General features: G+C 38.4%; 1 protein-coding gene across 4 annotated transcripts in view; it reads right to left on the bottom strand.

The window, feature by feature from the left end:
* Positions 1 to 15,602, bottom strand: part of LOC117224855 (uncharacterized) — a 548,263-nt gene extending 532,661 nt beyond the window's left edge. For 3 of the 4 annotated variants that reach the window (XM_033478031.2, XM_033478032.2, XM_076526011.1), the window contains exons 1-2: positions 15,468 to 15,602; positions 8,352 to 11,423 (exon numbers count right to left, since the gene is read on the bottom strand). The gene's annotated coding sequence lies outside the window, so the exon portion shown is untranslated. The remainder of the gene's footprint in view (positions 1 to 8,351; positions 11,424 to 15,467) is intronic. The other variant, XM_076526010.1, reaches the window with a different exon arrangement.
* Between the last annotated feature and the right edge of the window lie 1,021 nt (positions 15,603 to 16,623).

Genomic DNA, 16,623 nt, shown 5'->3' with positions numbered 1-16,623 from the left:
AAGAACAGACTATTAATATGCATCGACATATTGCCAATTACAGCAGCACACTACCTATTTCTAACTATACACTGTCTATTTTTAACTAGACACTGTCAATTTTGCAATATAAACTGTCAATTGCAGCAGCACACATCCAACTGCAACTGCACCCTGCCAATTGAAGCAGCGAACTGTCAATTCCTACAGTAAACTGTCAATTTTAACAGCAGACTGTTAGTTGTAACAGAGCACTGTCAACTGCAACAGAGCACTGTCAATTTGCAACATGACATTGCCAATTTATAACAGCACACTGTCAATTTGAGACAGTCTACGAAATTAGGTATGTAAGCGAGTTCCAAAAGCTTGAGATTCGAATAACTCTGACCTCAGTCTCGGAGTGTAGCAGCGGGAACTCTCTAGAGTCTGGAGCATACACGTATCCGGCGTCGTGTATTTCCAGAACGCTATAATAAAAAGCTTTAATTAATAGCAACGAGCCGGGCATGAGAGAGAGAGAGAGAGAGAGAGAGCCGCATTTCGAAAACTCACGAACGAGCAGCGAGACGTGTCTTCGGGTGCTGTCCCGGTGCTCGCAGCCCACTTGCACGCTGAAATATTTTAATTCCTGACGGTTTTTCCCGTGGCCCGCGGCTCCAGAAATTTTTATACGCGACAGTACTTGCAATTCCTTTGATCTTCGCCGGGGAAAACTCACATAATCGCGACGCTGCCGCCTCCGCGGCAACCGCGGCTCGAAAAATTCCACCCAACCCGATGCTGCTGCTTGTTCTCAGACAGCGGCGCTCGCTATGAGTCGCGTCACGATTCCTACTTCCGGTCTACTCGGAACCAGAGGATCGATACGGAATTTCTTCAGGAATTTCCGGATCGATCGTCCTCTCCATACAGGGTGATCTACTTAAATTAAACCATCGAGTTATATCAGTAACTACGAAAGCTATGGAAAAATAACAAAGTGTTATTTAAATGGTTCCGAAGCGCGCATCTGAGGGTGACAAAAAATCGTTCTATCAAGGTCATTTTTACGATTTTTTTTCGAGATCGTCGACGTTTTTTTTTATACATTAATGTCCATTTTTTTATAGTGCGACATGTCCGCCGCATTTTTTAATCACCTCTTGGACTATATTCGGCATCCGTTTTATCACCCCTCTTATTTTTATTGTTCCTGATTCTGTTTGGTTTCATGCATTTTATATTATATGCTAATTTTAAATTAAACAAATCTCCCTGACACAATCTCCTTGCAATTTCGTAATTTAAAAATGAATGGCATATAATAAGCAGAAAATGATTTTAGGTTATCTTCTCGTTTGATGTTTCATAAACTTGGTAACAATGTTAGAGATTCAACTTGCTTAATTACTATCATAATAATGACTATGCAATATTATAACGTCAACATTCTTAAAAAAATATCTAATCGAATGCAACAAATAAATACTGAATCAAAAGTAACTTTCTACAACGTAACGAGAAAGGAGGAAAAATATTATTTCCAAGAAGAAAATTAATTTTTAACGAAAACGATTAATTGTCTGACGAAGTTACGTATTAACTGATAGAGGTGTATCTGAATATATATATATATATATATATATATATATTATTTATATTATATATTATATATATATTATTATTATTATTATGTTATTATATTATATATATATATGTATATATATAACATACTAACATAATAATAATAATAATAATAATAATAATAATTTTATAATATAACATTTGCGGATATCATAAAAATGGGAGTAAGAGACATCTATAACTGAAATCGGCAATTACTTAGTTGCCAACCCAATATATACTATATACTTTGTATACTTTTTGCCAGCCGTTGTATTACAGAAAGATTCACAATTTTTTAAATCATGGTATAATATCTAGACTACGAATTTTATGCATTTTTAACAAAACCAACTGGGTGGTGAATAAAATTATGTAGACACGAGAGAGACGGATTTGAGAATATTTTGATATCACAAGTAAAACTTATTAAAATTATTAAAAGCGAAAAGACATTTTCGTCTAATATGTTTTTCTTACAATCAACATTGATCATTCTTATGTTGCATAAAGATCCGCGATCTAATAATGTAACCCTTCGATACGCGCGCCATTCATGGTAGTTCTCTCTCGTACGCTATTTTTCGCCGCGGTATCATCGTAGTCGGGGCGAGAACAGCGCCGGCGGCATTAGGTGCCGATTCATATTGGCCCCGATTATCGGCGTCTGAATGAGACAAGACCGGACAATGCCGCGAGGATGACCGTCGGTCGTGCCCGTTATCTTCGTGTGAATGCACTTGCGTCGTCGGCGTGGCGTCGGTCAGTTTCGAACGGAGGAAAATAGCCGGCACGTAACGAGTGTATCCGGTACAAAAGCGAGATCAAAGGCGAGGTCGGCAAGCCTTCTGCCGCGCCGCGACGATGCGAGGAATCGAAACGCCTCCTCTTTCGATTCGACGCTTTCTATCGCACTCGATACCGTTCGCGGGAGACCTACACATACACAGCTCCGTTTAACAATCGGGTCTCGAGCCAAACAGAGGTAGAGAATGCTTTTTCGTCGGCACTGAAATTAATCGTTGAATTGCACGTGAACGTCCTGGCCGCGACAGCGACCGAATTAAACACTGTTTGTATTTAATAATTAACTTCTTGCGTTGTATTATAATATGTATTATAATAGTTGACTGTTCGTATTATATTGTCATATGTATAATAATGATTAATTACTTGTATTTAACATTGATCTTCCTGTATTGTGTTGTAATATGTATTATAATAATTAATAACAATTAATTATTTATATAAGTATTAACAATAATTAATCACTATTCTAATCATTAATATAATTATTGATAATAATTAATCATTAATATAGTTATTAAAAATAATTAATCACTAATATAGTTATTAACAATAATTAATCACTAATATAGTTATTAATAATAATTAATCACTAATATAATTATTAATAATAATTAATCACTAATATAGTTATTAATAATAATTAATCATTAATATAGTTATTAATCATAATTAATCACTAATATAGTTATTAATAATAATTAATCACTAATATAGTTATTAATAATAATCAATCACTAATATAGTGATTAATAATAATTAATCATTAATATAATTATTAATAAAAAATTAATCATTAATATAATTATTGATAATAATTAATCATTAATATAATTATTAATAAAAAATTAATCATTAATATAATTATTAATAATAATTAACTTTGTGTATTGTATCATAATATCTATTACAATAATTAAATTCTTGTATTATTATATTATAATATCTATTATAATAATTAACTACATTTTAATACTTTATTTCTTTTCAATACTGTAAGATAATTATGGAAAATACATAAATCGCGAAACATACAATCTTTTATTTATTTTACGCATTTATGACAAAAATGAATATTCGTAATGTGAAGTAGAAAGATTAAAAACACTTGATAATGTCAACACATTACTTTGGACCCACTAAATTCATTATGTAAAGAATGCAATTTTTAAGTTACTACTATTTCTTGCAACAGATGCATACAATTTGTATTTTGCATGAAGATCCGCAAGCTAATAATTACCATTCTTTCACTTTATTCTCTTACAATGAAGCTACACTATGTTCTGAATGTTTAACGAAGCATCGTACAAATGTCCAATTTTTTACAATAATACTGAGAAACGGGGCCTACGCCGCTGGCGAACCGAGAGGCTCGAATGTCTTCGTGCCGGTCTGAGAAGTTTCTAAGTGTCGGCGGGATTGGCCTTTTCGTTCACGTTATGCGGGCATCGTGCGGGATCAACAAAATTTGTCCGGCGGATCGTTAAACGCAGATAAAACGTCCGCGAAATACGTTACGACGGTAATTACGCCGGATAAGGGCCCGGGATCAATTTATCGGCGAAGTTAAACGGAAAAGGCGCAAAGTCGTCGGCGTTCGCGCGAGTTAGCCGGCCCGAGCCGAAAGCAGCCTCACGGTAATGAGTTACCGCGCCCATGGGACTTTCTTTATTCGCGTTTCGCTCGGCGACCGGCTCCGGACGCGCGTCCTCCCCGATCGCCGATCGCGCGAGCGTAGCACGCCCACGGATCCAGCCGAGGCTCGTCATTCGATACGATCTCTGGATCGCTGCGATCCACCGGATCATTGCGTAGGACTCGATTTAAACAGGGAGAACCTGTATCTCGGACCAGAAGAATCGATCTTCGCGGACCTTGAGACAATTTGTTTAATTGCTCAACGATCTCGCCGCGTCAAAAAATATTTTGAATCACTTCTTAGCGAAGTTTCGAGGAAATATATTCTTATTTAACAGACAGACCGTTGCACATTGTTTAAGTTCACGTGATGCGTGCAGTTAGGAATTCTCTTTCGAAACTGACGAAGTTTCTCGATATTTTGCAGCTAAAATCTCGAGCCGAAAATTTGGCAAAAATTTGTGATTGTTAGGAGTCAATGTCGCAGCACGTGAGATTTTTTCAGAACTTTTATGCAGGCGATTCTTTGGTTTCTATTGTTTAATTTTTCAACAATCTCTCGTGATAGGTGTAGTTGGGATTCTTTTTCGAAACTGACGAAGCCTTGGTTATTTTGCAGCTAGAATCTTGAACCAAAAATTTGGAAAAAATTCGTGATTGTCAATGTGTCAATGTCGCAGTGCGTGAGATTTTTTTCAGAATTTTTATGCAAGCGATTCTATAGTTTCTATTGTTTAATTTCTCAACAATCTTTCGAGATAGGTGCAGTTGGGATTCTTTTTCGAAACTGGCGAAGCCTTGATTTTTTGCAACTAGAATCTTAAACCAAAAATTTGGAAAAAATTCGTGATTGTCAATGAGTCAATGTCGCAGCACGAGAGATTTTTTTCAGAATTTTTATGCAAGCGATTCTATAGTTTCTATTGTTTAATTTCTCTACAATCTCTCGAGGTAGATGCAGTTGTGATTCTTTTTCGAAACTGGCGAAGCCTTGATTTTTTGCAATTAGAATCTTGAACCAAAAATTTGGAAAAAATTCGTGATTGTCAATGTGTCAATGTCGTAGTGCGTGAGATTTTTTTCAGAATTTTTATGCAAGCGATTCTATAGTTTCTATTGTTTAATTTCTCAACAATCTTTCGAGATAGGTGCAGTTGGGATTCTTTTTCGAAACTGGCGAAGCCTTGATTTTTTGCAACTAGAATCTTGAACCAAAAATTTGGAAAAAATTCGTGATTGTCAATGAGTCAATGTCGCAGCACGTGAGATTTTTTTCAGAATTTTTATGCAAGCGATTCTATAGTTTCTATTGTTTAATTTCTCAACAATCTTTCGAGATAGGTGCAATTGGGATTCTTTTTCGAAACTGGCGAAGCCTTGATTTTTTGCAACTAGAATCTTGAACCAAAAATTTGGAAAAAAATTCGTGATTGTCAATGAGTCAATGTCGCAGCACGTGAGATTTTTTTCAGAATTTGTATGCAGACGATTCTATGGTTTCTATTGTTTAATTTCTCAACAATCTCTCGTGATAGGTGCAGATGGGATTCTTTTTCGAAACTGACGTAGCCTTGATTTTTTGCAGCTAGAATCTTGAATCAAAAATTTGGAAAAAATTCGTGATTGTCAATGAGTCAATGTCGCAGCACGTGAGATTTTTTTCAGAATTTTTATGCAAGCGATTCTATGGTTTCTATTGTTTAATTTCTCAACAATCTCTCGTGATAGGTGCAGATGGGATTCTTTTTCGAAACTGACGAAGCCTTGATTATTTTGCAGCTAGAATCTTGAATCAAAAATTTGGAAAAAATTCGTGATTGTCAATGAGTCAATGTCGCAGTGCGTGAGATTTTTTCAAAATTTTTATGCAGGCGATTCTTTGGTTTCTATTGTTTAATTTCTCAACAGTCTCTCGTGGTAGGTGCAGTTGGGATTCTTTTTCGAAAATGGCGAAGTCTTGATTATTTTGCAGCTAGAATCTTGAACCAAAAATTTGAAAAAAATTCGTGATTGTCAATGAGTCAATGTAGCAGCGCGTGAGATTCTTTTCAAAATTTTTATGCAGGCGTTTCTATAGAAAAAGAATTAAAATACAATCAAGTGAATATACATCCTTAAAAAATAAACGCAGTGCGATTGTATAGTGTTCGTTTCGATTGTTACGTGAGATCGTATTCTGTTTAATTGTAGAAGCGAAGTATTACTTTCAATGAAACCTTCGTTCAACAAACATTTGCTTCTGGCACCATGGAATGACAATTTGCTCCGTACTTTTGGCCCGCAGTGTACAACGAGCCTTCAATTCCCGCGACGGAGTCGATTATTGTCGGTATATTAACGAGCGGACAATTACCGCGGAGCTTCGGCACTAATGAAACCTTCCTACGAGTGGGAGAAGTTAACGCAACAAAGTTTGATCGTTAAACCCTTAATTGGGAAAGACGAGTTAATTTGTGTTCGGCTCTTTCACTGATTCTTTTCAGTTCCCTATCCGCTTAACCCAGACCGCAAACGTTCGCATACGATCCGTAGAAACATCCCATGAACGTTCGGCTCGTACACTCTCTATTTATTAAAAACGGCAAAACAGAAAAATGTCCAATTACCGCGGCCTTAGAAATTGAACACCTCCTTAATCCTTGAACTAATGTGGCTCCGCGAATCCAATCTCTGTGCGGCTTTAAACGAGTATCTACCCAGAGCATGCATGCCTATGCAACTATCTGAACAATGCAGTTATCATACATTGCTTTTACTTTATTTTATAAAATCCTACGTTCTGTGGTAAAGATCTGATAAAGATCCATAAGATACAGCAGGACAAAATTTATAAATATTGATTCTTAAAATCACTTCCGTGTTTTAGCCGTTTTAATGAATTTGGTAAATAAATTCATCAAGTTGTTCAAATTTTATATGAAGAAATCCGAACTTCGTATATGTCCTTAAAGATAACCTTAAAATAGTTCGAACATCCATACTATTGGACCATTATTAACAACTATTAAGCGTTTCTAGATCGTACAGGCGAGAGCCACATTGTTTAATTTATTGTTTAATTATGATAAATATGATCTTCCATGATCTTTATGTAATTTTTAATATGAATATATTATGCACGTAATTATGATCTGAATGACATTCGTATCATACGAATATAAGAGAATATAAATAAGTATATAAGTAAGTATGTAATTAAAAATATGTAAACAAGTATATAAATAAGTATGTAATTAAGAGTATAAATAAGTATGTAAATAAGTATGTAAATAAGAATATAAATAAGTATGTAAATAAGAATATAAATATATACAGAAATAAATATATCCCGGAAATCAACCCCGAAAGTTCCCCTAAATTCTAAGTAATTTGATTAACACTATTTCTACCGAAGTTATCTCAGAAGACACCTTTTAATAATTTCTATTTAACACTATTTTTACCAAAGGGGTTAAAGGACCATCTTTTAAAATAGCTTAATAAAAATTATTTCCTATGTTTTATGTGTTTTTCTACGTAATCGCTTCTCGACTTTTGCTATAGTCACCACTAGACTATATATAATATATAGTATATGTATAGATATATTAATATTAAATAGAAACAAACTGTTTCTTCCAATAATTTTGATAAACTGAAAGTAGCGTAATGAATTTATGAAATTCTTCTTATGTCTTCACAATGTTATATTTCAGCTGTTTCATATACAAGTACATATTTTCCCATAAAAATGAGGATTCGCATCCTAGTTGTCACAAAATCAATTCAGTAAATTATACAACACAAAATACAATCGGTAAAAGTGTTATTAACGAAACTAGAAAAATTCAAGTTTATTATAACAGAAGATATTTAACCCCTGTCGCATCTCAAACATCCCAGTAACAGCATTCTGTTTATTCGAATCCACTACAAATAAAGCTAAATTTCGAAGACTACGTACGCACATGGTCGAAAATTAGCGCCGCCTTTGTCGTAACGGTTAATTTAAACGGCCTCGATAGAGTGGGCATTTTCGGCGTTGATATCCGACGACAACGGACCCGTTAACGAAACATCGCCAGCCAAATCAACAGGTAGACCTACCGCGAACAGAAGCCGATAGCGTACACTCCGTGGCAAAACGGCTAGCCAAAAATCAGAGGAGAAGACAGAGTGGTTGGTAACGCATGGCGAAGCAAATGGGAGCAGCAGAGACGGGGAACGGTAGCCAACGGTGCCCATAGATCACAGTATCACAGCTCCACAGCTCACAGTCTACTTTCGAGGGCCGGCCGTTATCGCGAGCACGTGTAAATGTAGGCGCATAATGCACGTACCTAGGCTCGGCGTAGGCCGCCGCCGCTGCTAGGGGATCTCGCTCCTACCGGCTACCCTCTGTAATCGAGTGCGGCCGCGTTATCCTGGCAATTCCTGGCTGCGGTGGCCACTGCGTAATTTCGTCGTAGGCGGCATTAACCGGAGGAGCACGTAGCCAGCCGCTCGTCGACTATGCTGCCGGGCATCGGTGATCCCTGATTGCGCCCTGTATGACTTGCCATCAGTCCGGCCTGTCCCGTGCACTGCTCGCGCCACAAACACTCGCACACCGTTCCAAATTATCCACGCGAAAAACCGACGCACCGTTCCAAATTATCCGCGGGAAAAAACGCGCGCACTGTTCCCGCCGCTGAAGCCTTGCTTCTCGCGTGTTTCACGAATCTCGATTAAATTGAGCTGCGGTCGAAGGTAGCACCGAAACAACCTCGACGATCGTTTCGGGAGCAAGATTCAATTCGTTGATAGCTCCGGAAGAGGACAACGTTAGATCGAGACACGTTGTGTCACGGTTTTTGCTTCCAAGTCGATGTACAGTTACAAGAATGCAGGCTGTTGAGAGAGTTCGATGCGGCTGGCGCTATCTCCTGCGACTTTTGGCTTCGAAAGAGGATAAGATTACGCCGAGGCAACACTGTTCGACAGCACTGTCTTCCTGGTGCGCGGAATGATCGTTCGAAAGAGCACTGATTTCTACGGGAGCGGCACGCGGCGGGGAAAAATAATCCTGATAAATTTCCCGGCGTCCGTCCCTCTCCCCCCTGCCCCTCGATTCCAGCTCGATAGTTATTCGAAAGTACCGCGGCTTTTTGCGCGAGCACAACGAGGACAAGATCTCCTCTCCAACAGCAGCTCCCGAAAGCGACCAAAACGACGCCGAGAGCTAAACTTTCCTGTTCCAGGCGGTATCCTTCTGCGATCTTAGCACGAAAAAGGGAACGACGCGACGCTGAACTAAATTCTTTCGTCGCGCAAGCACAATCTTCCTCCCTCGGCTTCCAGGGGACGTGACGCGAACACAGAGTCAGGCGCGAGCAATTTTTTTCACCGGCATTAACGCTTGCCCTCTCCGATTCGCGGAGGATGCATTCGCTCTGCGGTGAGCACACGACGAACACTTTCCAAAACGAGAACGAAACACAGACGATTCGGCTGCGAACAATGCTCGTTCGAGGAACGACAGACTCGATGGAACCGTGAAAAGGACGAGACAACGACGATCGACGCTTCTTCGCCAGCAGGCTTTTTCGATCGCGGCAAGAAACGCTATCGGCGTGTTCACGCTCGGTCGATCAGCAAGGACATTGGCGTTCACGAAATCTCTCTCTCTCTCTCTCTCTCTCTCTCTCTCTCTCTCTATCTATCTATCTATCTATCTATCTATCTCTTCACGCAGAATCCGGCTAGCAGCGTTACAGAGCTGCAGAGACACACCGCATCGCGGTGATTCGTGCCGCGTAAACACTGTAATTTCGCTGGATTGATTCACCGCGCACGGATCGCATTCCTCTCGCGTCGAAGGTCTCGCGCGGAGACGTAATCCCGGCTCGAGAGCACGGCAATCGATCAACCGCTTCTATTTCAGCAGACGCGGCCGACCCGCCGAAAGATCCCGCGAGGAAGACGAGGAGAGAGGCCCGAGAACAATCTGAACGATTTTATTTGGCGTCGAGATCGATTCGGCGATTCGGTGTTTCTTTATGCCGAAATCTATTTGTTGATCCGGTGTATGTTCGCGCAGAATCTGCCTGTTTCACTCGAGAAATTTGATTCGTCGTTCGTTCATTGTGTTCTCCGCTTTTGAGAGTTATTTTATTCCACTCTTCAGTCACTCGAGAAATTTTATTCTCATTTCAGTGTATCGCGGTCTGTGCCTTCGATTTATTCTATTTCATTCTTCATCCACTCGAGAAATTTTATTTGATATTTAGTTCGTTGTATTTTGGTTCTGGTCTAGTTTATTTGTCTCTTTTGTCACTTTAGAAATTTTATTTTATATTTAGTTCGTTGTACTCTGATTCTAGCTTATTTTACTTTTCTCTTCTGTCACGCCAGAAATTTGATTTGATGTTTGCTTCGTTATAGTCTGCTTCTGGTCTATTTTATCTTACTTTTCTGTCACTCCAGAAATTTCAGTTCACTTCTAGATCGTTGTAGTCGTCTATCAACGTGCTTTATTCTACTTTACACTTCCAGTTAGTTGTAGTCTTCCATTGATATACTTCATTTTATTTCACACTTCTGAAATGTGATTTGATGTTTGCTTCGTTATAGTCTGCTTCTGGTCTATTTTATCTTACTTTTCTGTCGCTCCAGAAATTTCAGTTCACTTCTAGATCGTTGTAGTCGTCTGTCAATGTGATTTATTCTGTTTTACACTTCTGTCACACCGAAAATTTCGTTTGACTTCCAGTTGGTTGTAGTCTTCCATTGACCTACTCCATTTTATTTCACTCTTCTGTCACTACCAGAAATTTGATTTCGCTACGGTTTCGTTGTGCATTCTTCTATTAATCTATTTCATTTCACTCGACTTGCACCTGATCAATTTTTCAAATTCTATTCCACCTCGATTCGATTTGCGTGCAGCCGCCAATCGACGAATCCTCGAGACACGTTATTCTGTTTTGCACAAAGCGTTGCACACTCGACAAACCACTGTAATTTCGACGTTCCGCGACTATTATACCCTGACGAACGCTTCTCCGAAACGATTCGATTTTCCACGGCCCGCCGAACGAACTCCTCGCGATTTTATTTGGCGCACTGGACGAAGCACAGAGAGATTCGAAGATGCACAGACTCCACACTGAGACGATCGACGCACCGACGCGCGACGCTTGTCGAGGATTCGAACCTTTCACGGCCGTCTAATTGTGGCACTGGCCTCTCACTATCACCCCGACACAATAACTGACAGTACAAATACTGTTATCGGTCGCGAGGACCGAGCACGACGGTCAACGCTATCGCGCGATGACACGCAAACCGCGCGAGATGATTTCTGGAAAACGGCAGGGGCTCGTTAGTACATATCGGCCGCAACTTCCGGTTTCCGTGGGCCCTCCGGCGAGCTACGGAATTATAACAACGCGAGATTATTAATTAAACCGCGATAAATGTGGATCGCTGCACCGTGCGCGATGATCGAAACTCCGAGATCGTGATTTCGCGCGATCGATTCTCGAAGGACGAAAAACGAGAAGAAATTAATCTACTTCGAAGAATGCACTTGCGGATAGTAAAGTGTTTTTAGTAATAATATGTTTTTATTAAGCGAGGAGGTATTTTACCACTGGACTGTGGATTTTATGCACTTAGAATAATTAATCAATCGGATCTAAGCAGTGAAGACAATTGAAGATTTGGAAAACACTGTCGCACTATCTTCGACTTGCTAAAATTATTAACGAAAATGTACCTATTTTATTTCGACGAACATGTAACTGAGGATAGTTAGGATTATTTATAATTCTATTTATCAATTTATTTTTTTACGTATTGTCAGAAACCAGATAGTCAATAACAATATTTATAATTTAGGTGCAAATGGCCTCATCATTCGAATGTTAAAGGAAATTAATATCTATGTACATACTTCTAGCATCGTACAATAAATGTGGACAATTTTTATTTTGCATGAAAATCAGCAGTCTAATTATCACTCATGGTTATACTAATATATGTATAATTTAATGTATAGCGCTGTTCCATAAATTAATACATAATTTTATAGCTAAATCCCAATGAAGATTATTTAGAATTTGTACGATTGTTCGGCTTGTAAATATACAGTCGTATACTATAATAGAAATTGGAAACATGCGAGTAGATAGATTCTCATTATTTCCACAAAGTGAAGTGAAATAATCATCTGTAGTGCCCCATAGATCTAACGATAAGACGATGCACAGATGGTCACTAATGGCTTTCCACCCTAATTCGAACAGCCTCGATAAAATACTAAATACCAACCACTAAACAGCGTACTCGATACTTGATCCATGCACATGAATTTCGAACTAGAACTCTTCATTACTTTACTGCGGATTTTACGAATTTACAGCAAAATCGAGTACATAAAATATAGGGCAGTGATGACATCGAGAAAATTTAGGATTATTGTGACGTTATTGTCAATTTATTAAAACTATTAAACGAAGAAATGCATCCTTACTTGTCTCCTGGAGCTAACAACTAATGAGGAGAATTCGTATTTTGCATACAAATTTACAAATCGTCCAAGTCAATTGTCAAAAACAGAAATTCGATAAAGACATATTTTCCTTTTTTTTAGAATTTGTGTAAGTCGAACTTATTGCAACAATGTTCTTAAATTCTCTTAATGTTATCACTGAGACTGCGGATTTTTATGCGAAATGAAAATTGTCTGTATTTATTCATCTGAGTCTGTGTAGTTGCAAATAATAAACATAAAAAAAGAGAAAAAAGATTTATTGCAAGCTACAGAAATTATGCAGATATTTACTTTTCTTTTCTTAAATTTAATGGATCGAAGGGAACGCAATAATATTTTCGTAACTTCTTTAAACGTGTTATTAATTCAATTTATTATTAATTTAATTGTATTATTGTTATATTGTTCCGTATTTAATCCACTCGTTTTCGTCGCAAATGCAAAAACTCCACAGTCGTATTTCACTTAATCAATTCGATCGTAAATCCATAAAATCCTCTGTCTACTTATTAACGAAAGTTTTCGCTGTTTAATTAAACGACGACGAAGACTGCGAGCAATGATGCTACGCGGCACAAATTCCGTGATCACACCGAAACTCTCTCTCTAATCCAACACAGCCCAGTCTAATTCCCGCACTACGCAACCACGATTAATTAATTTCTTTTTGCTTGTAATTAGCGGCGGAGAGTACAAACAATATGAAAGAAAGTACGAATTTTTTCGGGCGCGTTTCTCACGCAACTCAGCTTCTGGACCGCTCGTTAGCCTGGTCGTCCGGTCGAACTTCATCGAAGTGATTAAGGACCGGGCCCCGGGGTCTGTTCCAAGAATCCGTGGACGGCGATTCGTCAGAGCGACGGAAGATTATAAATCCCGATAACCAGTCGATATCCAAGGAACAAGAAATTAGAAGGGGTCAGGTATTTCCTGCGGCCTAAAACGAGCAGATAACAAGGGGAAACGAGACGCGGCGGCACAGTGGGCCCCCGCTCGAACCATTCAGTGATGTTCTATGAAAAAAATCAACTTTTCCAAATTGGTAATCATTCAGTTTGTATTTCTTTGTAATGATCTATATGCCGCGAAAACGAAGAAATTAATGAAATCGAATAAATATTCCGGTTCCTTATCGAAATGATTGTTCGATTTATAAATTAGCATCGAATTAAGGAGATGGAAGCTTTCATTTCCATTGCATAAAATACAAGTTTACAGCTTGAAATTAACGATAGCGCGGGTATAAAAATCGGACGATCATTTCGATACAAATCATTCGTGTATTATATAGGGAGGGAGTATTTTTTAAATATTTTTTAGCGACAATTTCGTTGCGCTATCTGCAATGATTCGAAAATTGCGACAACTTGTCACTCTGAATTCTTCGAACGGGGCCCACTGTGCGCCGACGCGGGACCAACGACGGGAACCACCGAAAAAGGAACAGTCGTAGATAAAAAGTGGCCGCCGCGGCTCCGACAAAAAACCAGCTAAGCTCCGGCGAGAGACAATGAATTTTGGATTATATCGCGGCGCGGTTAAAGGACGGCCGAGAGATTAAACAAGCTTAAGACTACAGCCGGACGGGGTGGGTATTCTTCTTAAGAAATTAACTGGAGAGAATCGTGTAAGCGCCGGTGTGATCTTTCGGGTGCTGGAATAATCGTCTGCCGGATATATTTCTGTTGGAGCCGGAATAAATTTTCGCGACATCCGTACACGTCTAACTCACGGTTATCATTAGTTTCGTTTTCGGGTCAAATTAACTTTATATTCATCGAATAGGACATGCGATTTTTTAATTATTTTATTTCGTTTATACTTGTGATAGCAAAATGACTTCGCATTTATCGAATGGAATATATTCGATTCTTTTATTATTTCATTTTGTTTATAGCTCTAATAAAAATATAACTTTATTCTTGTACTCTCTTTCGAGAGCGTGCAATTTTTTACATATTTCATCATTTGACAGACACGTTGACAACGTGAGAAGTTCTCAAACACGAGAAAATTTGATGCAAACGAAGTCGAGTAATTTTCGAAATAATTTATTTCATCGCTGGAAGCGTTTGCTATAGTTAATTATTTCGATAGAACGGAGATGTTTTTACTAGAAAAAGTAAAAAGAAAAAATATAGAGGACACTATTAACGGTGCAAATAACACAACGTTTACCCATAGAAAATTATACGACTGTGAAATGCCTGCTTCGTTTGGAAGAGGCTGCAGTTTAAATTATTTGTCATAAAAGATTAAACGTTTGTCCTGGATTATTAATTATGCACGTCAGAAATTGTACACGCCATCAAACCCTACATCAATCTTTAATAAATTGATTTCAATAAATATATAATAATCAACACTAGCAAATATCGAGCATTCGCGCGAAACTTTCACCGTTCGACCCCCTGCTAACATTTCAACGGTCACGATAAATCATTAGCTATCAGAATTAAGATCAAGCAAGACGATTGACGTTGATCTCTCAAGGAAGTAGCGTGAAAAGCATCGAAAAGACAACCGCCAGGAAGCATTGCTGCCATAAAATCGTCAAAAATGTGCAACGAGCAAGAATTCAATATCATCGAAGATAAAACAGAATATTGCGATTCCGCAACCAGTTGCATTGCACCGTCCGCAGCATTTATCCTTCACAGAGAAGACGAGCTATCGGAATGCTCGTGGTGTTCCATGAAACAAGCGAAGCTCAAGCAACCCCATGAGAAAGCGTTCGCGAGTTAACGACACGCTGGACGAAGAGGAATACGGGAAGATTAAAGACGCTTTTCAATGGACAACCTACGCGCTGCGTGCCGCTAACAGTTCTAGGGTGCAGCGAATTTGACAGCGGGACGACAGCGTTAATGTCACTGTCACGGAGGAGATATCGCGGCGGGACACGATAGCGTGGACGTACTTGCTGGTTAATTTCTCGTTTCACAGCACTCACTTTTCGGAATCGCGAGAACACTTGGAAAGATGATCGAGGAAACACGGAGCGCAGGCGCGATGCACGGCATCGATCCTCTCGATCGCGCTGGCGCGGCAAGACTGCCGCGTGGATCGGGATCGGATCGAGGAACGAGCGACAGGGGCGGAGCAATCGTGGCCCGATCACTATTGGGCCCCTACTTGGGTACACGTGCCTCTGTTTCGTTTACTTCGCACCCACTGGCTGTGGAATTTTCTTCGCCAGCTTGGTTCTTTCATTTTTCATTCAAATTTTTGAACATCATTTGCTTATTTAACTAATTAACCGGCATGGAAACACGCTCGTGACGTAGCATAAAACAAGTATATAATAATAGTACAAAAAAAATGCAACACAAAATACAACAGAAAATAATAGTACAAACAGAAAGTACAAAAGAATAGTACATAAGCGATAATACAAAACAGGTGACATAGTAATCGCTAGACTCTGGATTTTATGCACTTATGGCAAAAATGAAGAATTAAAATGTGAAATTGCGAAGACCTGAAAAGAATTTAATAATATTGTCAAAGTATTTTCAATTTATATTGGGATTGCTTGAAGAAAGAATTCATTTCTATTTCATTTCTGTTTTGTACAATTGGCTTGGAACATTTTTATTCTGCACACAGATTCGCAGTCTACTATTTATGACCTTCTTACAAAGTTTTTTTGGGAGGTTTTCGCCACTTTTTAGTAAATCAGTTTTATTTCTAAGCTTTTTATTTGCGTTGCTGTCTCAAGACTTTCGAACCTTGTATGGCAAATTCGACTGCCTCAAGTGTATCTTTATTAATGTAAATAATAATTAATATTAATGTAAATAATAAAATTTCCTCTTAAAATTTTAAGCATCGATTATTATGTGTACTCCGATTCAGTGATTCTTCGTGATAAGTAGGCTGTGGACTTTTATATAAAATAAAAATTGTCAAAATTGCGAGATACGAAAACTACGTAGACATTTTTTACTTTCTCTAATTATTTTATCGACTTGAAAATAATGCAAGTAACATTTTGAAATTCTTTAAATGTTACTGTTGTTTCGTATTTGATCTGTTCATTTTTATCATAAATACTTGAAGTAGAATTTATAAAT

Source organism: Megalopta genalis, chromosome 13 (assembly GCF_051020955.1).
Source record: "Megalopta genalis isolate 19385.01 chromosome 13, iyMegGena1_principal, whole genome shotgun sequence".
Classification (NCBI taxonomy): domain Eukaryota; kingdom Metazoa; phylum Arthropoda; class Insecta; order Hymenoptera; family Halictidae; genus Megalopta; species Megalopta genalis.
Note: the sequence above shows the minus strand (reverse complement) of the source record. Positions and strands in the feature narration are given on the sequence as shown.